We start from the raw sequence: 27,646 nt of genomic DNA, 5'->3' as shown, positions 1-27,646 counted from the left end.
TATATAAGTCTTATTTTACCTTTCTTATTGAAATATTTTTCACAAAGAATAGGATGAAATGTTGTTACTAATTTTCTCCAAGTGTTTGAAGGAAAATAGTAATGCCCTCATCTTCTGGCTTCATATTTTCTATTGACAGGGTAGCTATTAATATAAATATTGGTTTAAGGAGGTTATACATCTTTTTTCTTGCTCTGCCTTTCACATCTTATTTTAGGTTTTTTAACTTTATTTTAAAATACTTATAGAATTATTTTAAATTGCAAAAATATTATGGAATGGTTTTAAACACACACACACACACACACACACACACACACACACACATGTCCTTACTTTCCTTGTTTTCCTCCTATTTTAATGGCCCGACATTGCCATTAAACTAAGAATCTTGCAATAATTTCTAACATACACAAAAGGATTGAGTATCTAACTTTCCCTGCAAATACAATAAATTAAACTTGAAAAGATTTTGGTAATATGAAACAACTATTCTTTAAAATTCCTTAGCTAACTGGACATCACTCTAAACTCAATTGTCAGCAAAAATCAGAACAAATGCTTAACATGAAATATCAAAACTATTCCAAATAAAATTAGAATACGACAAGAATATCTATTATTTCCCCAATTTGCCACAAAATTCAACTTCCAAGATTAGTCAGTGAGAACATTAATAGCTATAAGAAATATAACTTTAGAAAATGCAGAAAAATGTGTCTTCAAACAGTACATTTTTCTCCTAAATAATACCAATGACAAACTATTAAAATCAGTAAGGAGGGTGACTACATGTAAACACCAATATAAATACTACTTCTTAGCATATGAGTACATTCATATAAACCAATCGACTTTCATGTAGAGAAGTAATCAAGTTTTCAAAAGTGTCACTCTTCCCAAATTATTCTAAAAATGCTACCACAAACCCATAAAAATATTAGCAATATTTCCTGAGATTCTTGAAAATCAAATTCTAAAATTGAATTCTAAAATTCACATGTACATTCACATGTATAATTGCACAAAATAATCAAGGACATCTGAAAAATAACAAAGAGCTTTCCCTTGCCTTGGTAGACATTAAAACCCCTTATGAAGTTATTGTAGATATTTAAAATTGGACTACTGATTTCTCCCCAGTGGTCTCCTGCTTCAAGGTCATATTACAATTCACCCAAGTGATTGATCAAATACTTTTGGAGCTATTATTAACTTCTTGCTATTGTATTCATTATCAAACACAAAATGGCAAAGTCTGCCATTGTCCCCTAGGAGTGAATTATGAATTTTAAGATTTACATCCCTTCTATAACTCCTACCATAGTCTGACCAATACTACTTGTGGTCTAGTTTATCTTGCCTGCCTGGCTCAACAGTCTCCTGTTGGTTTCTGTATTTCCAGTGTCTTCACACAACAGCCAGAATGAACCTTTTGCTGTATGCCAGATCATGTGTGTCACCACTCAAAATGCTTCAATCACTTTCCACCACACTTGGAATAACCCCAAAGCCTTTACCTTGATCACAGAAGTAGTGCATAATGTGACTTTTGACCCTCTCTCCAACCCTGTCTGCTTTGCTTTACTTCTTGATCATTCAGCTGCAGCCATATTGGCTCCCTCTTAAAAATAACAAATACTGCTCTTCCTCAGGGCTTTTGCTCTAGTTTCTGTCTTCACAGACTGCTTTTCCAATATGTATTCACCACATTTCCTTCCCTGACTATGTACAGTTCCATTTTTAAGCATCGCTTCTGCAGAGAAGCCTTCCTTAACACTGCATCTGAGACTGAACACCTCCCACCATGAAATTCATTGTTCTGCTTTACAAAATTTTTCACAAGTTCTCAATCAATAACTGATGGCAATTTATATATAGATTCCACAGCTTCCTCACTCTTTGGCGAGGAAGTAAGAAAACTTGAAGAAATGAGTTTGACACTTCTTCCCCAAAGTATCTCCAAGGGAATCAATCCCCATCATCAACAGCTTGGTAGCAGATATTTGGTCTCTCTTCCTTTGGTCTATCTTCTACTGCTCTACTGGTCTTTTCTTCATCTTCTGGATAAATATAAGCATGTGAAGCCTGATATGAAGGTATGTGTGATCTAAGACTAAGATAAAGAGGCAAAAATTTAAATCTAGCAAATTTGTCATCTATGAGAGTATTGATGAACTGATGCATGAATGATGAAAAAGAGAGAAAATATTTATCCCAGAGTCAAAAAATGAAGACGATATCTCTATAAATAAATACGATAGATATTAAAAAGATAATGCAGTATATAAGAAACTGTATAGCAGTAAATTTGTCATAATACATACAGTGAACAATTTACTAGAAAAATAAACTGAATGATAGTAATACAGGAAGAAATATAAATCTTAATAGTTCTGTACAAGTTCAAGTGATTGAGTACATAAATAAAAACCTTTCCCATAGATTGGGTTGTTTTTTTGTTTGTTTGTTTGTTTTTTTGGTGTTAAGTATTTTGAGTTCTTTATATATCCTGGAGATTAGTGCTCTATCTGATGTGCCTGAGGTAAAAATTTGCTCCCATAATGTAGGCTCTCTCTTCACCTCATTGATTGTTTCTTTTGCTGAGGAGAAGTTTTGTAGTTTGAATTCATCCCATTTATTAATTCTTGAGCTTTGGGAAGTTGGGGCCTAATCTGACGTGATGAAGACCTGCTTTGGACCCATTTTTTCCTCTATTAGGCACAGCATCTCTGGTCTAATTTTTAGGTCCTTGATCCATTTTGAGTTGAGTTTTGTGTATGGTGAGGGATAAGGGCATAATCTGATTTTGCTGCATATGGATTTCCAGTTCTCCCAGCACCATTTGTGGAAGAGGCTATCTTTTCTCCACTGTGAGTGTTTGGCACCTTTGTCTACTATGAGATAACTGTATTTATATGGATTTGTCTCTGTGTCTTTTATTCTGTACCATTGGTCTACATGTCTATTTGGTGCTGGTACCATACTGTTTTGTTACTATAGCTTTTGTAGTATAGTTTAAGGTCTGGTATTGTGATGCCATCTACTTCACTATTCTTGCTAAGGATTGCTTTGTCTCTTCTGACTCTCTTATTTTTCCAAATGAATTTCATGGTTGCTTTTTCTATTTCTATAAGGAATGGTGTTGAGAGTTTTAATTGGAATTGCAGTAAATCTGTATAGTGCTTTAGGTAGTATGGCCATTTTGACATTATTAATTTTGCTTATCCAAGAGCATGGGAGATCTTTCTATTTTCTAAGGTCTTCTTCAATTTCTTTCTTTAGTGTTGTGTAGTTTTCATTGCAGAGTTCTTTCACCTCTTCTGTTGATTCCCAAGTATTTTATTTTTTGAGGCTATTGTGAATAGGGTAGTTTTCATAATTTCTCTTTTAGAGGATTCATGACTGATGTATAGAAATGCATTGAATTTATGGGTACTGATTTTATATCTTGCTACTTTGCTGAATTCACTTATTAGTTCTAAACATTTTCTGGTAGAATTTTTCAGATCCTGTAAGTATACAATCATGTTGTCAGCAAATAGTGATAGTTTGAGTGCTTCTTTTCTTATTCATATCCCTTTAATTCCTTTCCTCTGACTAATTGCTGTGAGTAGAGTTTCAAGGAATGTGTTGAATAGAAGTGGTGAAAGAGGGTATCCCTGTTTTGTTCCAGTTTTTAGAGGGAATGATTCCAATTTTTCTCCATTTAGAATGATATTGGCCTTGGGTTTAGCATAGATAGCTTTTACAATTTTGAGGTATATTCCTACTACCCCTAGTTTTTCTAGTGTTCTGAACATGAAAGGGTGCTGTATTTTGTCAAATGCTTTCTCTGCATCAATTGATATAATTATATGATTCTTATCTTTAAGTCAATTAAAGTGATGCATTATATTTATTGATTTCCATACATTGAACCAACCTTGCATCCCTGGAATGAACCCCACTTGATTATGGTGCGCTACTTTTTTAAAAAAATATGTTTGGTATGCGATTTGCCAGAATTTTATTGAGAATTTTTTCATCAATCTTTATCAGGCATATCGGTCTAAAAATTTCTTTCCTTGATGTTTCTCTGCCTGGTTTTGGTATCAGGATGATACTGGCTTCATAGAATGAGTTTTGAAGGGTTTCCTCCTTTTCTATTTCATGGAATAATTTGGGGAGTATTGGTATTAATTTTTTTTGTAGGTGTGTAGAACTGAGATGTGAATCTTTCTGGTCTTGGGCTTTTTGGTTGGTAGGTTTTTGATGGCATCTTCAATTTCCCTGCTTGAAATCCATCTGTTTGAATTGTGTATGTTCTCTTGACTTAGTGTTGATTGATTGAACTTGTGCCTCTAGAAATTTGTCAGTCTTTGAGGTTTTCTATTTTACTGGAGTATAAATTTTCAAAATAGTATATAATTATCTTCTGTATTTCAGCAGTGTCTTGATATTTTCTTTTTCATCACAAATTTTAGTAATTTGAGTTTTCTCTTTCTTTTTTTTAGGGTGCCTAAAGGTTTGTCAAGCTTATTTATTTTTTCAAAGAACCAGCTTTTTGTTATGTCAATTTTTTGAATTGTTTTTTTCATTTCAATTTCATTGATCTCTGCCTTGATTTTTATTATTTTCTGTTTTCTACTACTTTGGTGTTGATTTGTTCTTCTTTTTCTAGGGCTTTGAGATGAATGTCAGGTCATTTATTTGTTGACTTTTTCTTCTTTTAAGGAATGAGCTCAATGCAGTGAAGTTTCCTCTTAGCACTGCCTTCATAGTGCCCCATAGATTTTGATAAGTTATATTGGAGTTTTCATTTATCTCCAAACATTTTTTTAACTCTTCCCTGAAATCTTCTGTTATCCATGTGTCATTCAACAGCATTTTGTTTAGTCTCCAGGTGTTGGAGTAGATTCTCTTTTTAATTTTATCATTGATTTCTAATTTCACTTCATTATGGTCAGATAGAATGCAGGATAGTATCTCTCTTTGTTTGTATTTGCTAAGACTTGCTTTGTGGTAACATATGCTCTATTTTGGAGAAGAATCCATGTGCTGCTGAGAAGAAAGCATATTTTGTTTGTTGATGGATGGAATATTCTGTATATATCTGTTAAGTCAAAATTATTGATTATATCCTTGAGTTCTATAGTTTCTTTGGTTAGTTTTTTTTTTTTTTGTAAGATCTGTCCACTGGTGAGCGAGGTGTATTAAAGCCACCCAGTGTTATTGTGTTGGGGTCTATTTGGTTCTTGTAGTTGAGAAGGATTTGTTATACCTAGTTGCCCCATTGTTTGGGACATAGATATTTATGATTGTTATGTCTTGTTGATGTATGAAACTCTTAAGCAGTATGAAATGTCCTTCTTTATCCTTTTTCACTAGCTTTGGTTTGAAGTCCACTTTATCTGAGAATGGAAACCCCCTCTTGTTCATGTTGTCCATGTGAGTGGTACATTTTTTTCCACCCCTTCACCTTTAGTCTGTGGATGTCTTTTCCTATGAGATGAGTCTCTTGAAGAAAGCATATTGTTGGGTCTTCCTTTTATAAAAATCCATCTGTCAGTTTATGTCTTTCAGTTGATTAGTTGATGAGCCATTCACATCCAGGTTTATTATGGAAATATGACTTGTATTCCCTGATATTGTGGTTAATTGGGGGATTTTAACTTGACTTGTTTTCTCCTTTTATTGACCTTTCTTTTAGTGTAGTTCCTCCCTTTGATGATTTTCATTGCTGTTTTTTATTTACTCCTCCTGAAATATTTTGCAGAGAATGCTCTGTAACGTAGGCTTTCTCATGGTAAGTACTTTTAACTTTTGTTTATAATGATAAGATTTGATTTTGTCATCAAATCTGAAGCTTAATTTTGATGAATAAGAGATTCTTGGTTGACAACCATTTTCTTTCAGAGCTTCATATATGTTGTAACAGTATCTCACAGCTTTGAGGGTCTAGGTTGAAAACTGCTGAGATATGAATTGGTCGCCCTGATATGTGACCTGATTCCTCTCTCTTGTGGCCTTTAAGATTCCATCCTTATTCTGTATGCTAGGCATTTTAATTATAATGTTCCTTGGTGTAGATGTGTTGTAATTTTGTACATTTGGTGTCCTGTAAGCCTCTTGTATTTGATCTTACAATTTATTCTTCATGCTTGGGAAATTTTCTGATATTATTTCATTGAAGAGATTGTGCATTCCTTTGGTTTGAAACTCTGTGCCTTTCTCTAACCAAAAACTCTTAGAATTGGTCTTTTGATGCTATCCCATAATTCTTTGGTATTCATGGTTTCTTACCATCTTCACTGTGTGGTCAACTTTATTTTCCAGATTGTATACTTTGTTTTCATTATCTGACTTTCTTTCTTCCAAGTGATCTAATCTGTTGATGATGCTTTCTATTGAGTTGTTTTGTTTTTTTGTTTATTATTTATTTAATTTCAAGGATTTCTGATTTTTTTTTTCAGAAGATCTCTTTCTTGAAGTAATCTTTTGCTCCCTATATTTGCTCCCTTATCTCTTTGTTGGTGTGACCAGTGGTTGCCTGTATTTTCTCTCTTGGGTCATTTTTTTAATTCACAGGTAACTTTAATTATGTACATTCTGAACTCTTTCTCTGACATTTCATCAATTGCACTATCCATGAACTCTATGATTGTATTATCTTAGTTTGTTTGGGGCACTTTCTTCCCTTGTTTCTTCATGTTGTCTATGTGTCTTCCTTTCTTGCAGTGTGGATCTGAGTTATTACGGTTTATACTCTATAATCTTGTAATGTCTCTGCAGATTACCTGTGGCTCACCTTGTTGTTGGGCTTCCTGTGTCCCAAGATGGATGATACTGCAACTAAATTTGGTGGTGGCAATAGCAGAGGTAACTCAAAATAGCAGTGGGTATGTCCCAAGATAGATGCAATCACTTTCAGAGATGGAGCTGAAAGGGTGGGCTGCCTATTTGGAGATGCAGCTGCCTCCAGGCCCTGTCTGTTGTCCCAAGGTTGAGGCTACTGCATGGGGAGGGCTATGGTAATGGCTGCAGTCTCCCAAGATGGAGGTGGGTTAGGCCTGTACTCCCAGGTTTTTCAATGGGGGCAGTGCTGGTCCTGTTCCTGGTCCTGGCCTTAGGCACAAGTTTGTCGGCTGGCAGGGTGGTCCTGGGCCTAACCTTGGCCTAGGCTCCCCCACTGGTTGGTGGGGATAGTCCTAAGCCTGACCCTAGGCTCCAGCATGGGCATTTCCAGAAAAAAAAAATTATAGGTGAATCACTCTCATATATATAGTTCCAAATACCTCAGGCAAGAATTCTACATAAATAATTAGCTAATTAAATCCAGTGATATATAAGTAGTCTAACGTATCAAGTGAAATTTGATTTTCTTCAGGAATGCAAGGCTAGTTTAATATTTAAAAATCCATCAATATAAATCACCGTATTAAAAATAAAAGGGCAAAAATCAATTATTTCAGTGGAGGAAGAATAACGGTGGTTTGACTCCAGAATACAGTTTAGTCTGATATATTCTGTATTATTTAGGCTAGGAAACATTACAACCCATGTCCCAAGGACTTCCATCTAATAAAAGCTCCCTCCACCCCCACAAAAGACCACATGAGTTTAAGCAATGTGCCTGATATTTGTAACCTCAAGTAAGTTGCTTTGTTTCTTAGTTCCCCACTCTATAAAATTGGAATCCATAAAATTTACCCTGACTGTTAATTTTATAGCACATTATTGTAAGAATCCCAATTTTATTAAAAATGTGCAGACTTTTAAAGTATATTCCTATATATATATCTTCAGTGTTGTTATCTAATTTTTAAAAAGGTGTCAATTATAAGAATAGAGACTGATAACACAAATATAAAATATTATATGGAGAATAGTGTCAGGTGGAAATATGATGCCTCCTTTCTGATGATGCTATAAATGCTGAAAGTTTCAACCAGAATTTTAAACTCACTAATTTTATTAGTGTCTTAAATTTCTTCCTTTTTCAGCTGGAAGAATGCTAGAGGGATCCAGCTGAAAATGAGTGAACATAAATACCATGTATTTTTACAAGGTCTGATTTACTCTCCTTTGTGTTTATTATAATAAATTTAGGGGTATTATAGTATTTTAAAATACCATGTAACCCAGACAATGAAACTTTCTATAGGTACAGTCTGAGAGGAAAAGACTGTATAGAATTTTTTTTCTTTTTGTTTTAAACATTGAGATTTATGCATAACATAAATCTCATTAATAAATCTGAAATTCTTCTTTGCAAATCTTTTAACCTTGTTGTGCTGTGGGTTTGATCGGGAAGTGGAAACGTAACCCAGCACCCTTGGGCAGGCAGCATTCCCCCTTGGTGTCTCTCAGCATTTGAGCTGTGACCGCAAACCCATTGTGTTTCATTCATCTGCTGATATGCCATCTTCCCTTTTAGCCTGCAGAACTTGGTAGAAACAGTGGATTATTATTCTTGCTTTTACTACTTTTAACTCCAATTTGTTTTCAATGAATAAATGAAGGATGATTTTTTTCCACATTTCCAAAATACTGTGCTAAGATATTCCTTCTTTTCCAATGCAATCTGATAAAAATGCAGATCTCCAAACTTTTAGACATGTATCTGCAAAGCAAAAGAAGCAAAATCAAGAAAACTGGAAAAACTTTGTTTTCTCTAGGTTTTAGAATGTGTTCTATCAAGAAATGTCAAGAAATTTTTTAAAATTGATAAATCACATTTATGTTAATTTTGCAACTTTGAATAATTCAAGTAGTGAATGATAAATATGCAGAGTTCAACTGAGGTTGTTATACTTATTCCAAATGTAGACAGTCTAAAAGGTAGATGAAAACAGAAAATCATGCAGTTGGGAGCCATCATGAATATTTTGGGAATGGTGAATAAAACAATGAGGAGCAAAGTAAGCACATAGAAAAATCATAAAGAATTAAGTTGGAAAGGTAACATGGATCATATTTTGAATCTTATTCTAGAAAATGACAAAACCATGAAAAAAGTGTTTTGAGCAGGAAAATGATGCACATCAAGCTGTACTGAATAGCATTAATTGAGAGACTATGTAGGATGGATAGAGTACAAACAGTCTGAGAGCTTAGTGAAATATAATTCATTTAAGCCATATAATGACACTGAACTTCTTTAGAATGATGGTTATTACAATAATGATTAAAATTGCAATAAAATAATATGTAGGTAGAAGAGCAAGAAAATTTGGTTATATTTAGTCAATGATAAATATAGTCTTTAATAAAAAATAAAATAGTATACTCTTAATGATTTAATACATAATTTAACCACTTTTATATTTTGGTATGACAAGTATTGTTTTTTACTTTGCATATTATTGATTAAGAGATTTAGTCATTTCTGTTTCTTCTTTAGAGCTTTTCAATAAAAATTTATCTTTATTTATGTTATTATTGAAGTATCTAGGTGTGTTATAGACCTTGAATATCTCTAGTTTCTGCCAGCAACAATCACAGCCTTTTCCTTTACCTAGTTATTATACAGAGGAAAACATTGGGGAAAAAGGAAAGCCTTCGCAGTCTGCTGGCTTTTAGAGTTGCTCAACCTAGGAGATTATTTCCAGTGTTCTTCTCTCTTGTAGCCTACTTTTTAAAGTAATTCCCTAAAGGTTTTTATTTTTATTTTTATTTTTATTTTATCTTTGCATACCATTTCCTTTTCTGCCTTCCTTCCTGTGTGCTGGGCAAAGCATCTTCTGGTCTGAAAAACAGCTGTAACACCTTAATATATACAAAGATGGTGTGTGCATTTGGAGCATGCTACAAATACAAATTGAAGTAAAAAAAAAAAAAAAAACCAGCAAATCAATGTAGAAGAGAGAGACCCTGTTCCTGTGGTCAACCTAAACTGTGCACCTGAAAGTTATCATAAGTTTCAGCTGGATCCACCTCATCAGCAATTCATCCTTTTCTTGTGAAAAAAAAGAAAGTTTTCTTTCTGGACACATGATGTCCAATGTGACCTGGTTATTGGAAGCCTGGCTCCTGGAGGGAGGGGTATGTGCTGAGACAGACTAAACTCTTCCCACCTGACCTCTTCTCCAATTTCAGATTTGACAAGGACATAATGTTCTGGTGACTATAGTAGTCCCCATTATCCACAATTGTACTTTCCACAGTTTCAGTTCCCCACACTCAACCTATGTCAGAAAATATTATGTGGAAAATTTCAGAAACAATAAATTTTGAATAATTTTTATTGCCATATATTATTTAAATTGTTCTATTTTATTATTAGCTATGCTGTTAATCTGTTACTGTGCCTAATTTATACATTAAACTTTACTCAAAGATGCATGCTAAGAAGAAAAAACAATATATATAGGGTTTGGTACACTCTGTGTTTTCAGGCATCTACTGGGGATCTTGGAAAATATCACTTGCTAAGAGGAAACTACTGTATAGCTAAACTTACATTAAATATTTTTTTGCAAATCTTATGTAAATGTTGAGAAAAGTTATACAAAATGTCCTTCTAACAGCTTTCAGTTAATATGTTGGTGAAACCTTACCAAAAGGAAAAGACATTATGACCCCATTGGGAGACCATCTTTGTCTTGTATCATTTACCTGGTTCTATGCTGTCCCTTTAGTTTCTGTGGCCCATGATGAATCACAACATAATCTGATCTGTGCTAGAACAACTGTCTCTGAATATCAGAGCAATTGCACTTTAAGTCTCACTCTGGCGGCAATTTAGTAAAGTTTCCTCTGTATGTATAATTTTTCATCAAATATATCTCTCTAGAATTTTAGCTATTCTGTTGCAGTTTTCCCATTGGACAGATACTGACTTAACTCTTCAGTGATTGCTTTGCTTATAATTTGAAAGTTCTTTTTATTTTGCTGACCTCCACTCTGTTTTACTTTTTCCTACAATAGTAGCAAATTTTTAGCAACAAAAGTGGTTTCTCATGATAAAAAACAACTGCTTTGTTGAGCACTACTTGATGAATTCATCCCAGAGTGCTGAAATAATTGCCTCTCTGATTAGTCCTGGCCCCCCCATTCTTTCTTAGATTACAAACTCTTTGGGAACAGGATGTGAGCCTTCCTGGAACCTAAAACAGTATCTAGCAAGTTAAAAGGTATTTGCAATAAAGGCTTGTTGAGTCTGAATGACGATCACTACTATGTAGCTTCTCCACTTTGTGGACATTCATATCATCGAATTTGAAGACATTTGGGACATTTGGATCACATAACCTTTTTGGATTTTTTTTCTCATTGTCTGATTCCATAATACCACGCATACTTTAATCATCAATATGCATAGAGATAGTCTGCTCAACTTGAGCTCAGACCACTGCAAACTGATTCAAAATATTCTTTCTGAATCATGACAATTGTTCTTTTTGCTTCAGAATGACCTTTAGGGCAACTATACATGGGTGTTTTTTGTTGTTGTTGTTTGTTTGTTTTGTTTTTGATATGGTCTTAAATGCCTCTATTGGCTAACCATAAGTGATTTTTGTTTTCAAAACTAATGGTTTTAGAATCATTAATAGATTGAATTTACAGTTAGTGTATGGTGGTGTTTTTCATGAGAACGGAATCCTAAATAACCACGGTTAGCTGGTTTGGTGTTTACAATTCATGACATTTCCAGAGAGACAAATCTTTGTTTATCCACTGTCCGAGATGGCTTCTGCAGATGAGGTAAACATCACCTGTGGATCAGCAGCAGGTGCACACCATGTACCATGGCTGAGTTACCACTAGCAGATGATCATTGATTATTCTTTTAGTTTTTTCAAGGTCAAGGAAAAGTCTGGCTGTTTTATACAGCAGATAGCAAACTATAGCCTTAGCAGAAAGGTCTTTTAATGCCTTTTCTTGTTTTGGCAATGATATACTATATGCTACAGCCTTACTGTGTCTCTTAAACAGGTCATATATTTTCTTTTATGCTCAGCTAAGTACAGCTAAGATCAATTTTTAAATCGCATTGCCATATTATCCATCTCCACTATTGGAGACTAGGTGGATAATTGTTTGCTATTTTTAAAAAAGCTTTTCAGTTATACATCTTGGAAGGGAAGGAGAAATAGGACATACTTAATTCCCCCAAAGTGTTAAGTTATAAATTAAAATTAAACCAAACCATGTGTGTAAAATCTCCATACTCTAGAGAAAAGATCTATTTTGTATTCATTCATAGGGTATGTAAAACAAGAAAAGCAAAGAATAACTATGAAACAATTAATCCTAGGGAAATAACCAGTTTTACTATTTTAATTCAAGCACTAAAATTATTGACAAAAACCATTTCAGACATAAAATAAGGAAAGATTATAATGAAAAAATACTTTTTCTACATATTGTTATTATTATTAATTTTTCCTAGTTTAGAGAGTATTTTTTTATTTGTAAAGCTACTATGATTTGGATGTGGTTTGTCTTCAGGGTTCATGTGCTTCAGATTTGGTCCTGTGTGGATAATGAGAGGTGGTACAACCTTCAAGAGATGGATCTAGAGTAAAGAATTCAGATCATTGGGGATAGTGTAGTCAGAAGGTATTAACGCTGGTCTTGAGTGAATTCTTACAGTTTTATGAAATAGCAAGCCTAATCCCTGATTCTGTCTGTTTTCCTGTCTTTCCTTTCTGCAGGAAGCTACTTCCCTTTCTTCTTCTCTGTCATATTGGAATGCAGTCAAGGGGGTCTCTACCAGAGGCCAGATGAGGCCACCTGAACTTTGACTTTTAGCTTCAAAAACTGTGAATTAAATAAACATCTTTTCTTTATAAAGTTCCCAGCTTCAGGTATTTTGTTAGAGCAACAAAATGTAGACTAATACTGAACAATAAACCAAAGTAAATTGGATGAAGAGCACTTTTCTGTACTATTTTTGCAACTGCATTTGAATGTATAATTTTTTTTCAAAGTGAAAAGTTAATAACATAAGAATCATATTTTTGACTATCAAAAGATAAAACATGACATTAATTATTTCATAGATTTACTCATTAAAATAATACTCTGTGTTCTGAGACATTTCTTAGTTTGTAATTTTTCCATACAGTAAAACAAAATTTTGAAATTAACTGAGGAACCAGAAGATACTTAATATAATTGGTCATGAAGATAATTAAATAAGTCAAAGTCATATTTTTTCTTTTTAATATATATGAAAGAGGCTCTCATAATAGTGATCTGTTTTGAATAAACTTGTGAGAGAAAGTAAATGATATGCACAATCCCTAGAACAATGAGGAAAATAAATGTATAAATTGAAACTCATGAATATCAGAAGGCATTAATGGGAAGGATTTCTTTCACAAATCAGAACCTATTAGGGAACAGGGTGTTAAACTAAATGTTGAAGCAAGAATTTGTTTAAAGAATGACTCAGATGAGTATGTTTAGGAAAACTACTTTTAATATGCCTCCAATTTTTTTAAAGCCTTAATATTTAAGTTATCTTACACGTAAAAAGTTAAGTATCATATATTTAATCAAAGAGACAGGCAAATTATGACAATGGGAACATAAGGAAAGCAAAATACATGTATTTATAACAGAAATAAAAAATAAATTCAGAAATTTGAATGAAAACTATAACATAGTTAATAATTTAAACCAAGAACTTTTTCTTAAACACAGCTAAATAGCTAAAAAAAAAACTAGAAAATAAGTCAATTTTAAAATAGACATTGTGATTGTGAAAGTCATTTGGAAATGTACTATCTGAAAACAGAAGGATTCCCCCCCCCAAAAAAAAAAGGATGAGAATTGACTATTTCAGTCATATAGTGGCATATATTAAAACACTGGACTAATTTAAATACTTGTTCTTATTGCATTAATAACATTTCATTGAACTGAATAGAGAAGAAAGTGGCACATTTTTTAAAGAAATGTAATGTATGGTAAAGTTGGCTTTTCAATTAGTGGGGAAAAGTGTGTGTGTGTGTGTGTGTGTGTGTGTGTGTGTCTATATATATGTTCATATTCTTGGGGGCAGCTGGTTAGCCATGTCAGAAAACATCCATTTCACATTTACCTCACTCTGTAAGCCAAAATATATCCCATATGTTCCAGAAATTTGAATATAAAATAGTAAAACTATGCAAGTCGTAAAAGGAAAAGGAAGTTTAATATTCTTAGAATGAAATGCTTGAAGCCATAAACAAACAATAAAACAAGATTGATCATGTAAAATGTAGATACTTTAGCATAGCAATATATATTATTTTTAAGGTGAAAGTCTTTTTGCAGTGCACTTTACAGAGGAATGGCTCATATTCTGGAAAGAAAAGCCTTTCCTGATCTGACCAGAGCTTCTCTGCCAAGAACAATTACCAACACCAGTGTTCCCCCTTGCTCCTCTCGTCTCACTGTTCCTCATCATACTTAACATTCCAAATACGCTCCGTCTCACAGCACTTGAATTGCTATTGCATCCAACCAGAACGCGGTCTTTCAGGTATCTGCAGAGCTCATATCCTCATGTCCTACTTACCTGTCTCCCCTTCAGCTGCATTCCTGGTCATCATAGCCACATTAGCACCCTTGTCACTCTTTACCTCCTTCCATCCTGGTTGTTTCTATAGCACTATTACTTGCCTGACATAATATTACTTATTTATTTATTGTTAACCTTCCTAACAAGTCTCATGGTTATTGTGAATAGGAACATCATGCTTTTACTTGTAACAGTGAAAAAATAAAATAAAATTTTAATGGCGCACAATTTTAGAAAATGAGGGGGAACAAAATTTCTTTAGAGTATGATGACACTATCCAAATTTGTTCTTTTATCTTTGGATGAGAAGGTACAGATCTAAGTTTCCATCCAACTAACACACTCACATGTATATTTATATACATGTCATGGTATTGATAGTAATACTAATGAAAACAAATACAATCAAAATATCCGTTGGGGACCAACTGAACAAATTCCTGACCATCAAAAATAATATAATCAAACACTGATTATGAAGAATAAAAATAGATTCAAAATTATGCTATGAAAAGTGGACAAGTTGAAGGAAGGAAAGTAGTTTAGAAGTCCAGTATGTATAATTTGCTTTCATTTATATAAAGCATGAATAAATAAAACCAGGAAGTTGTTAGCTCTCACATCATAGGAAGTAGAACAAGATGTGTAAGGTGAGGGGTAGATATAATTTCAATATACCTTTTTGTCATGTTTCATTTTACCACTTTCTGTGCCATTGAAAATCTCAAGCACACACACAATGGGAAAGAGAGTCAGAGAGAGGGCAGGATTGTGCTCATCTTGGAGAGTGGTCAGACTGCCTACAAAAAACTAGAGAGGGCATGAGATGATGTCTGTCTGCATACAGTGAGGGGAAACCACAGAGGAACCTAGATCCAACCCAAGTTTCCCAGCCAATCCTTATGGAAACCAGTTTAGTTTGAGGCCAGTTTTGTCTAATTCTCCTCTTCTCAGTCCCAAACAAGATTATCTAAAGAGATTGACAATATGATTTGAAAGCTTTTATAACAATAATTTACCTCAATTCACATAGATATGCTATATTAGGGTTACCTAGCAGTATCATTTCTACATTGGAAAGTGGATTTTCTCAGAACCAAAATATCTTTATATTCAAATGTATAAAACATAAATTATATGTCTAAGGAACAGATATCTTTAAGAAGTAAGTATACTTATGTAACCTTTCTTCTCTCAGGGAACTATATTTGTATTTTTTTTTCCTTGGGGTCCTATGACATGTACATTAACACAATATATTCATTTCTGCATTTAGTTTGATCCACTAGAAATTTTGCCTACAGTGGGTTGTAATAGAGACCTCTGGGTCTGATTTACATGCTTTCATTTTTACCATGTGGTTTGAAGACATTATACAATATGTATGTGAAAATGTATTCTATCAAAACGAATTTTAAAGCTCAGAAAATCAATCAAACATTTCATGACAGTTGACCCAGACAATTCTAATATTTTGCTTTAGGAAATCCTAATTGTTTCCTTTAATAAAATTAAGAAAATAGTAAGTCAAGCTTTAAAGAAAACGACTAAATTTCTTTTTCTGAAGTAATTCTGTTCTATCACTACATTTTATTATGTGACACATTTACAATTGAATAATGTAATGCTACAAGGTTTTCATTCCCCCCCCCCAATTATTACTCCATCAAAGATATTTTGAAATTCCTTTGATGTTCGTAGCCTTTACATTTTTTGGTTGTTATCCTCCTACAGTTAGACTCTGTTTTATTAAAACAGCTTTCTAACGATAGTCCTGCTTCCAGTCCATTCGACTCCTCTGAGTTTGTAATGCTCTTATTTCATTCCTGTGCTAAAGCATCTTAAATGATTACCTACTGTTCAGAGGATAGAGTTTCAACTACTTTATCACCAAAAGCCTTTAAGACTGTGAGCTTTATAATATAACCAGGTTACCCTGTACACAGCTAATTACAGGAAACTGCTCCCAATTTGTGGGCTCAAAGGCCTGGGACTAGAGCTGTTCATTGGATGTGAGCCAAAAGCTGGAGGAACTGAACTAGAAGCAGGCATATAAGAAATTCAGACCACAGAACCAGGCCCTCGCCCCCCCACCCCGGCCTATGAAACATCAACAGACACCAAAGCAGGAATAAAAGTGGAGGCATGGAGAGAATAGAACAGCAATCCACACAAAACTGTTTATCCTGAAGCAGCAGGAGGAAGGAGGAGGAAGCTTTCAATACATTAATAGGATTGTTCTAAGAGATGAGTGGAGAATCACAATGGGAAATCCAGATAACTTAGCAGATGAACAGAAGAAAAATCATTTTAGAAATAAATACTATGTTTGGGATAGCATATCAAGATTTATATTAGATGTACCCTTTTATATTTACATATAATAAAATTATAGTTAATATTTATATGAAGTTACTATGTACTATGAGTATTTCATGCATTATCTCATTTCAACCCTAAAAAGAATCCTATGAGGTAAGAGGTATTATTATCATTAGTTTATAGATTGCAGAGCAGAAAAAGTAAGTGGCATACCTAAGGGAACACTACTAGAATATGACAATGTTGGTGTTTATAGCCGGGTTCACTGATAGCCGGGTTCTATGCTCTCGAATACTAAGTGCTTTCTTCTGGCAATTACTCCTGCATATACCCATTGTTGCCCAAGTACAGATACACTAATAGAAGCAGAGAAATCAGAAACTACCTGTATTTGCTTATCTGTAGTGGTGTGGTTATTTTTCTAAATAAGACTAGAGATTAAATTTGTATTTTTCAGAGAATGATTGACTCTTTGAGCAGCAATTTGTTTTTCAAACTCTTCCATGCCCTCAGCCCAGTTGTGCCCTTGGCTAGACAATTTCCTGAAATGTATGTCATTTGGCAGGATGCATTTATGTCCTCTTGATTGGTCTACTTAGCACTTGTTAATATTCAAATAAATAATTTAATTTTGTTACTTGCTCCATCTTATCTATTTTACACAACAATCTATTCTAGGTAATGAGCAATGATGATATTTGCAAAGTAACTTTACCTCTGGCTCATTCACCAAAGGAATATGAAACATTAATTTTTCTTTCAGTTTGTGGTGGAAAAACACTTAAAATAGAAAACACAAAGCTATATTGGTAATATTTATTTCACTTGCTCTTATTTAATACAGCAGTAAGAAATGAAATATTTTCTATTATTAATGTTGAGATCTCTGTATTTTAAAATTGTTTTCCATGTTTACTTCTTAGATGGGGAAATATTTTAGCTATGATTTACACTCCTAACAATTATAATTTATTAAGACTCCAACCTAGACGTTTCATTATTGCTGAGGGCCATTACCAAGTAGGAATGACGCATCGAAATTTCCTTGCCAAGCGTACCCCATGCTGCTTAGAGGACATTTGATGGGACATTGCATGCATGCTTTAATGAGGTGACCTTGCTCAAGGACCTAGGCAGATCCGGGTTTAGAGCTGATCAGGTTTGAGGAAGTAACCGGCTCCTTGAGTTTAAGGCGTTGCCAATTTAAGATAATGGGTTTTAGGGAAGTTGGAAGTTGAAGATTATTGTTGGGATTAGGGTGTTCCTGCTGCTTGTTCCCGTTGAGTTCTCGTGAGATTAAAATGGGATTTTGGAGATAGCTCATGGAGTAGTAGGTTTTGTGCGGGAGACAGCAGAACGCGTTTGCCCCTGGACCTGTGTGGAGGTGGTGTGAGAGCTGGAATAAAGAATTGCTGTTTGAACCTACAAAGCTGTGAGTGCCTCGTGATTCTGGTGCCAAGCCGAGACATAGGCCTTGGCATTTTGGTGGCCCGTACGCGGAACGTCTGAAATTTGGAGGTGAGTAAAATCGCTCCCCCCTGAGGGAAGGCGAGAGAATGGGTGACCATTTCAAAAAACAATGTGTTCTTGTTTTGATTTATTTCATTTTTGTTTCAAGCTGCCTATCCCTAGAAATTTCTCAGGCAAACTGGGAAAAATGGTTGGCTCAAGGTTTGAAGTTTGTTAGCCCCGAGAAAGAGAAAATTGATACAGTGAATTTTTATTCAGTTTTTGTTTCATTCAGTTGTGGTTTTGTTTTGTGTTATCTTATTGGATTGCGTTATCTTTATAGAAGATTAGAAATTATTAAAAAAGAAGCCGAAAAAGTGTTAAGTAAATTGTTAGAGATTCAGACCATGGAGGAAGACATTTTAGGTCAAGCAAAAGAGAAGGTCTCTCGAGCTAGTCAGAGAAAGGGAGAAAATTTAAAGGAAAAGGGGTTATTAGAAAAAAGGCCACAACAAGAGGCTGTCACTAACTCCGTTTTACCAGAGGGTGTAATTCAACCAACAGCCCCACCGATGGAGACAGCTGAGTGGCCCTCAAACCCCGTAGTTGATAGATGGGATCCTGAGACAGGACCTCAAAGATTAGCATGCCCTGTATTTGAACAGGCAGGAGGGCGGCGAATTCACTGTATTTTAGAATTTAAAACAGTGAAGCAGTTAAAGGAGGCTGTAACAACCTATGGTCCTCAAGCCCCCTTCACGGTAAGCATGGTGGAGTCCATTACTAACTTGGACATGACGCCAGCAGATTGGGCTAGCATGTGTAAATCTGTGCTAAATGGAGGACAATATTTGTTATGGAAGGTTGCCAATGAGGAATTTTGCATGGAGACAGCTAGGCGAAATGCAGCAGCCGGTTACCCTCAAAGAAGTCTTGAAATGTTATTAGGAAGGGGACCTTATGAGGGTCAGCGGCAACAAATGGAATATGATCCTGCTGTATATGTACAGATTGCTGCAGACGCAGTTAGGGCATGGAAGACTTTACAAGGACATGGAGATTTACAAGGTCAGCTATCTAAGGTAATACAGAGACCTAATGAACCTTACGCTGACTTTGTAGATAGGCTTATTCAAACGGCTGCCAAAATTTTTGGTGACACAGAACAAGCAATGCCATTAATAAAACAACTGGCTTATGACCAAGCAAATCGTTGCTGCAGAGAGGTTATTAGACCATGGAGACATGAAGATTTAAACACATATATTAAATTATGTAGAGATGTTAATGAACAAGGGCAAGTCTTGGCAGCTGCAGTACAACAGGCTTTAGATGCCAGGCTAGAAACATGCTATAATTGTGAACAAACAGGACATTTTAAAAGGAGTTGCCCCATAAGAGGAGGGTTTAACAAAACTAGAAATCAAAGGAATAGAATACCGGGTATTTGCCCACGATGCCGTAGAGGGAGACATTGGGCTAATGAATGCCGTTCTCAAACCACCATAGAAGGTACTCCCTTATCAAAAAACGGACAAGGATCAGGTATTTACCCACGATATCGTGGAGAAAGGCACCAGGCTTCATTGCCAAAAAACGGACCAGGGGGCCCAATGCTCCGGGGCCCACAACCACAAATATACGGGGCAGTGGAGGAACCCAGAAACCCCATCAGGGTGGTGCCCAGGACACATTGTCCATTAAATCCCTCATCAGACAAACCCGAGGGAGCGCAGGGTTGGACATCTGCGCCTCTGCCAGAGCAGTATTAACTCCAGAGATGGGAGTTCAAATCATTCCCACAGGAGTAAAAGGACCTCTTCCCCAAGGAACAGTAGGCTTATTGTTGGGACATAGTTCATCTACATTAAAAGGACTTATGATAAGTCCTGGGGTAATTGATCCCGATTATGTAGGTGAAATAAAAATTATAGCTAGTTCTCCAGGAGGTATATCAGTAATTTCACCTGGAGATAGAATAGCACAGTTGTTAATACTACCCAGCCTACATAATAAGTTCTCTAGTCTTAATGTAGAAAGAGGTTCCAAGGGATTAGGCTCCACAGGTGTAGATTGGGCTATGTTGTCTTTAAATTTAGATTCTCGCCCAATGTTAAAACTAAATATTCAGGGTCGTGACTTTAATGGACTGCTGGACACAGGTGCTGACCTTAGCATCATATCTCTTCAAGAATGGCCAAAACATTGGCCATTACAACAAGCCACTCAAACGCTTCGAGGCCTAGGAGTGGCGACTAATCCCCATAGAAGTGCTATGGTATTAGATTGGAAGGATCCTGAAGGATGTGAAGGAACTATACAGCCATATGTTTTGGATCACCTTCCTATTAATTTATGGGGACGAGATGTCCTAGATCAACTAGGTTTGATGTTAACAAATAACATCAATCCTAATGTGCCCACTACTAGGGCTAGACAAGGTATCAGGAAAGAAAAAAGATTAGGAAAACAAGAACAAGGTATAGCAGCGCCAATTCAAATAGATCAAGGAACAGACAGACATGGGTTGGATTTTCAGAAAGGGCCACTGAGACAATCAAAATTACTTGGAAATCAGAAAGACCAGTGTGGGTTCCTCAGTGGCCCCTGACTAAAGAAAAGATACAAGTAGCCCATGATCTGGTCAAACAACAATTAGCGGAAGGACATTTACAACCTTCCGTATTCCCCATAATACTCCCATTTTTGTTATCAAAAAGAAATCGGGTAAATGGAGATTATTACAAGATTTAAGAGCAATTAATAATGAAATGGTCATTATGGGACCTGCTCAATCAGGGATTCCTCAATTGTCTGCTTTACCAAAAACGTGGCATGTTTTAGCTATAGACATTAAAGATTGCTTTTTTTCGATTCCAATTCATTCCGAGGATAGTCCACGTTTTGCATTTACTATCCCTGCATTAAATCATGAAGGTCCTGATGAGAGATATGAATGGAAAGTACTCCCTCAAGGAATGGCTAACAGTCCAACTATGTGTCAAATATATGTTAATAAAGCAATCCAGCCACTTAGAAATCAAAATCCTGAACTAAAAATATTTCACTATATGGATGATGTATTATTGGCACATAAAGATAAAAACACATTGCTGGAATGTTATGCCACACTTACAAACTTGTTAAAAAATTATAATCTAGAGATAGGAATAGACAAAGTACAATTAAATTTTCCAATTAATTATTTAGGAGTTCTATTATCCTCAACCATGGTCCGTCCACCTAAAATTCAAATACGAGTAGATCAACTCAAATCACTTAATGACTTTCAAAAGTTGTTGGGAGATATAAATTGGATAAGGCCTTATCTAGGCATACCAACAGGAGAGTTGGGACCTTTATTTGATATTCTAAAAGGTCCATCAGATCCAAATTCACCCCGAATGTTAACTCCTAAAGCTAGAAAGGCATTAAAAATTATTGAGACATATATGGAAAATATGCATTTAGATAGAATTGATATAAGTTTGCCTTTATTATTTATTGTACTACCAACAAGAAATATTCCTACAGGAGTATTTTGGCAGGAAGGTCCATTATTGTGGATACATTTATCTTATTCTCCTAACACTATTCTTACTAGGTATCCTGAGGCTGTAGGACAATTAATACTCAAAGGTATAAGAGCAGCAAAGACAGTGTTTGGAATTTCTCCCAATAAAATTATTACTCCATATACTATGGAGCAAATTGATGAGTTAGCTAATGAATTAAATACTTGGGCAATAATCATGTGTAAATCGAATGTTTCATTTGATAATCATTTACCATCTAATCCTTTGTTGTCTTTTTGGTCTAAGCATCCTGTAGTTTTTCCTAAAATGACAAGAAAAACACCTATCATGAATGCTCCAAATATATTCACTGATGGGTCTAATAATGGTACAGCTGCAGTAGTTACCCCTGATCAAACTTTTACATTTTTAGTTCCCAAACAGTCAGCTCAAAAGGTAGAGCTTAATGCAGTTCTACAAGCTTTTGTGATGTTCAAAGATTCTGTATTTAATTTATTCTCTGATAGCCAGTATGTAGTTAATGCTATAACATCCCTTGAAGATGCTGGTAGGATTTCCCCTTCCTCTACTGTTTTCTCTTTGTTTTCCACTATACAAAGTCTAATCTGGGATAGAAAAGATCCATTCTTCATAGGACATATCAGGGCACATACAGGATTGCCTGGAGCCCTTAGTTTGGGCAATGATTTAGCAGATAAAACTACACATGATATACATATTTTTTCTACTGTAGAAGAAGCTACAAATTTTCATAAAAGGTTTCATGTTAATGCTAATACTTTACAAAAGCGTTTTAAAATAACTAAGGAACAAGCCAGGCATATAATAAAACAATGTCAAAATTGTGTGACCTTTTTACCACAAGTTAATCTTGGAGTCAATCCTAGAGGATTGATACCTAACCATATTTGGCAGATGGATGTCACACACTTGCCAGAATTTGGAAAATTAAAATATTTACATGTTACAGTTGATACTTCTTCCGGATTTTTGATGGGCTCCCTTCATGCCGGAGAAAAAACTAAAGATGTTATAGCTCATTGCTTACAAAATTTTGCCACTGTGGGTGTTCCTAAACAGTTAAAAACTGATAACGGTCCTGGTTATACGTCTAAATCTTTTAAACAATTTTGCTCATCATTTGGTATTACTCATGTAACAGGAATCCCATACAATCCACAGGGACAAGGCATAGTTGAAAGAGCTCATCAAACTATTAAAACGTACCTATTAAAACAAAAAGAGGGAATTGGAAAGGGGTATATATCCCCCAAAGATAAACTTAAAATAACTCTTTTTACTCTAAACTTTCTAAATTTGGATTCATCAGGACTTACTGCTGCGGAAAGACATATGTATCCGAAAAATGTACATAAGCCTAAGGTACTTTGGAAAGATATTCTAACAGGACAATGGAAAGGTCCCGACCCAGTTATTGTCTGGAGTCGGGGTTCCGTTTGTGTGTTCCCACAGGGAGAACAGCAGCCGATTTGGATTCCAGAGAGGTTAACCAAAACAATTTCTACAGAAAAAGAAGATGATTTGACTGAAATCCATAACAGCTGATATCCAGAGCTCCAGCTTGGCTATTCTTACATCTGCGACAGTGATTAACCACGGTGCCTTTTTTCAATATCTATTTTATTATTGCTTTTTCCCACATCATAAAGTTCTATTTTATTTTTTGAGCTCATACAAACCTAGGTTAATGTTTTTCTGATCAGTTTTTTTTTTTTGACTGTTTTTAATTTTTTGACTGTGGAGTTTTTAAACATTGCAATGGAGATTTTACCTAGGTAAAGCTACAAGGCCGTTATTATTGTCTTATATGTTGTATGTTATGTGTGCCCTGTTTTGTGTTGCATGTCAGTATGTGTGTATGTCCATATTTTTATATGAGGAGCGCTCATGAAAAAATGGATCCGAATTTTTTTTTATTCACGTGATTTAAGTGGTTTAATTTAAATTAGTTAAACAGCTGTTAATGATTGCTTTCAAAGGTGATTAACAGATCTGTTTGCTTACTATTGTTTTTAAAGGTGATTAACAGATCTGTTTGTTTACTTTCACTTTTCCTTTTCATCATATTTAATAATTCTGTTCAGGATAATGTCTCTTTAACATCATTGCCAGAATTCCCATCTCCATCCCAGTGCCGGTGAAGACAAAGAAAACCAAACTACAGCTTCTATGATAGCTACCACAGTAAACTGTATAAACTGATGCATCAATGAATATAACTCAACAAGTAATGCTCAATCAAGGACTTGATTTACTTTGGGAGGAAATGGACATATTGATAGACTCCTCCGATTTGAACTGCCTGCAGAACTTGCCTGGACTATATATCAGTTGCATGCATTGTGAACTATCGTCTGGTGCAGCGAATTGTGGTACTGCTGGCATATTTTTGCTGATGGTGTCACCAGTGATGCAATTTCCTTGCCAGCGCACCCCATGTTAATTGTGGTAATGCTGACATCTTTGCTGATGGTGTCACCAGTGATGCAATTTTTCCAAAGGAGCCGTCAATTGGCTTGGTGTCGTGGCATTTCTGTATCTTCCTCCCTTCTACTAGTGATGGTCTAAAATTTGGGGGCCAACAGAGGTGAGGCAAGAACCTCACCCCCCCACTGGCACCAAGGTTAAATTTGGGGGCCAACAGAGGTGAGGCAAGAACCTCACCCCCCCACTGGTGCTTAGGCCTATCCACAAGCATGGCTGAATGCTGGACCGGTAGTCAGCGACGGGTTGATCTGATTGCAGTGGATTCAACCTAAGACAGGGGACTGACGCCTAGAGGTCAGTTCATCCGATGACGGGTAAGAACCATATGTTGAATTGGACAACCTACCAGGCATGGTCCTAAGCCGCATTGCTTGTTGCTTAATTAATCAGAAGGGGGGAGATGCTGAGGGCCATTACCAAGTAGGAATGACGCATCGAAATTTCCTTGCCAAGCGTACCCCATGCTGCTTAGAGGACATTTGATGGGACATTGCATGCATGCTTTAATGAGGTGACCTTGCTCAAGGACCTAGGCAGATCCGGGTTTAGAGCTGATCAGGTTTGAGGAAGTAACCGGCTCCTTGAGTTTAAGGCGTTGCCAATTTAAGATAATGGGTTTTAGGGAAGTTGGAAGTTGAAGATTATTGCTGGGATTAGGGTGTTCCTGCTGCTTGTTCCCGTTGAGTTCTCGTGAGATTAAAATGGGATTTTGGAGATAGCCTCGTGGAGTAGTAGGTTTTGTGCGGGAGACAGCAGAACGCGTTTGCCCCTGGACCTGTGTGGAGGTGGTGTGAGAGCTGGAATAAAGAATTGCTGTTTGAACCTACAAAGCTGTGAGTGCCTCGTGATTCTGGTGCCAAGCCGAGACATAGGCCTTGGCACATTATACTGGATTATTTGTTTTAGTCTGATGAGCATTAATGCTGCTTTTAATGTCATTGGCTTTTATATCCTTATAATGAGCTCCTTTATTTTACTACACAAAAATGTCCTTTTGCTGATGTGCTAAGGTGGATGCCTATAACAGAAGATCATCAAAATAAAATGAGTTTTTGTGAATTAACCTTCATGTTTTGATTTCTTCAGTGATTTTTGTTATCTCACTTTCTGGCTGCAGGTGGTTTTGAAGATAAACAATTGGATTAATTCAGAAACCTTAGAGCTCCTCACCTATTACACATTCACAAGGCAACAGAGGCAACAAAGTAGGTACTCTTAAGGGCTATTCTTTTATAGATGGAAATGCTAATGTAAGGAAAACTTAATTAACCAAGAAATTCTGTTTCACAAAATCAAAAAGGAAATCAAATGAGAAATAATTTGTGAGTGTGGAAATTTTTTAGCAAGGAAATAGGAACTACATAGAACTGTATATCAAAATGGAAAGTCTAAAGCTGGTTGAAGTGGCAGTAAGAATCTTTAAGATTTTGAAGAAGAAAAAAGATTATTAAGAGAGGGTAAAAGAGTAACCAAAATTATTTTAGATATTACCTTTCCCCATATCAGCCCCAACAACCACAACACTGGATAGTTAGTTATAACTGCTAATAGATTACTTCCATGTCATCTTTAGCCAAATGTTTGCAGATTTGGAAACCAATCATATTTGCTCTCTAAGGTAAAAAATTTTTTCCTAATCAGTTGACTGTCCCTACTTTTTTGTGTTCTTATCCTTCCTTATTGTTGTGATAGGACATCCTGAGTTTTAGTCCACAGGAGAAGGAATTGGCTCTGAAATTGGCAAAGGAACAAGTTGTAGTTTGTGTAGATTAAAATTCATTCTTGCTTACAGGGAAACACTGTATAGATATCTTGTAAAAAATTCTGTAAGATGGTTGCTATTGTCTCTGAAGAAAACAGAAAGATGCTCAAGTGTAAAACAAAGTGGATGCAAAGATTTAGAAGAATGGCAAAAATCTTGGAAAACATCAAAGTCAAGGTGATCAGAGAAGGATGTAATCAAGGAAAAATAAAAAGATTTTTAATTTTCCCAAGAGCATATTTGAAATCTGTACTGACGTCAAAAACCTAGATTTGAGCTTTCCAAGGTACTGTTTTGAAATGGGGAAATGACACATAAATGGAGAAATATGAACCTTGACATTATTGAATGTGATCTGAGTGAAAATGATGGTCCATCATTTTAGGATGAAAGGAAGATATGCTGAGGGAGTGAAATGGGGAGTGAAGTTAGGAGAGGGGAGAAGGCAATGAAATATTGGAGGAAAAATATAAAGTCAAATAAGACTTCTGAAAAGTCCTCCATAAAAGCAATGAGAAAACCAGCAAAAAAAAAAAAAAAAAAAAGAAATCAGAAAGAAAGAAAGAGTGGGAGAAGATAAGGAAGGAAGAAACTTTCAGAATCCTACAAGTTCAGAACTCAAGAAATTAACGAAAGACTTTAGTTAACCCAGTCAGCACTCATTCAAGAAAAGTGGCTAAATCTTGATTGAGACTGCCAGCTTTTGTGGCATTCCCCTTTCTCTATTCGCACTGCTTGCTCTCTAGCTCCATGGTTGTCTGGAAACATAATAGTTCACATTTGCAGTGAAAATAGTGAAGAGGCAGTCACTGGAGACATTAGAAGAGTGTTAGACCTCCTTCAATGACTTTCCCTAAAGAATATTGCCAGCGCCTGACTTGCCTGCAGTTCCCTGGAAGATGCCACCTGCAAAGCTGTGTGTACCGACAGACCATGACAGCACTCATCCTGAATGAGCAGCCTTTTCTGCCAGGGGTAGGGAAGGGGAATATTTGCCATAAAAACTACAAGCAATTGTTTAACTTCCAGTTTCCCTGAAGCAGTTGAGGCAGCAGATAACAGTTCTGGCAAACAATAGTGTAAACACAAAGCATAAAAGGAAAAGCTGGAAATAAGATTCCAAAGGGCTTTGACATATTCTGAAATATTACTGGGGATTTAGAAAGCCACATGCATGCATAAAGCACATCCTGCAGGCAGTGGTGTCTCCCTTGTGGAAAGACAAAAGGAGGCCCGGGCTCTCATCTCTGGAGGCCCTTGTGGCTCTGCAGTACTAGAAAGTGAAGGCAAAAGCAGACTTGACAAATCCCAGGCAGCATGTTGAAGGTAAACCCCGATGCACAAGCACAGCCCTCAGCTCAGACTGATCTTATTATTATTATTTTTTTTTTTTTACCAAAAATCAATTGACCATATAAAATGAGGCTCTACTTCTGGTCTTCTTTGTGTTCCATTGATTTATTTGTCTATCTTTACATCAATAGCATGTTGTTCTGATTACTATATGCTATAGACTGTGTCTCCCTCCAGAAATTCATACAGTGAAATCTAATCTCCAGTGTGATAGCAACA

The 27,646-nt window shown here is 35.7% G+C and overlaps 1 pseudogene; it reads left to right on the top strand.

Moving 5' to 3' along the window:
• Positions 1 to 11,670: 11,670 nt before the first annotated feature.
• Positions 11,671 to 27,646, top strand: part of LOC144376711 (testis anion transporter 1 pseudogene) — a 186,068-nt pseudogene continuing 170,092 nt past the window's right edge.

Source organism: Ictidomys tridecemlineatus, chromosome 4 (assembly GCF_052094955.1).
Source record: "Ictidomys tridecemlineatus isolate mIctTri1 chromosome 4, mIctTri1.hap1, whole genome shotgun sequence".
Taxonomy (NCBI): domain Eukaryota; kingdom Metazoa; phylum Chordata; class Mammalia; order Rodentia; family Sciuridae; genus Ictidomys; species Ictidomys tridecemlineatus.
The sequence above is the reverse complement of the archived record's forward strand: the minus strand, read 5'-3'. Positions and strand labels throughout refer to the sequence as shown.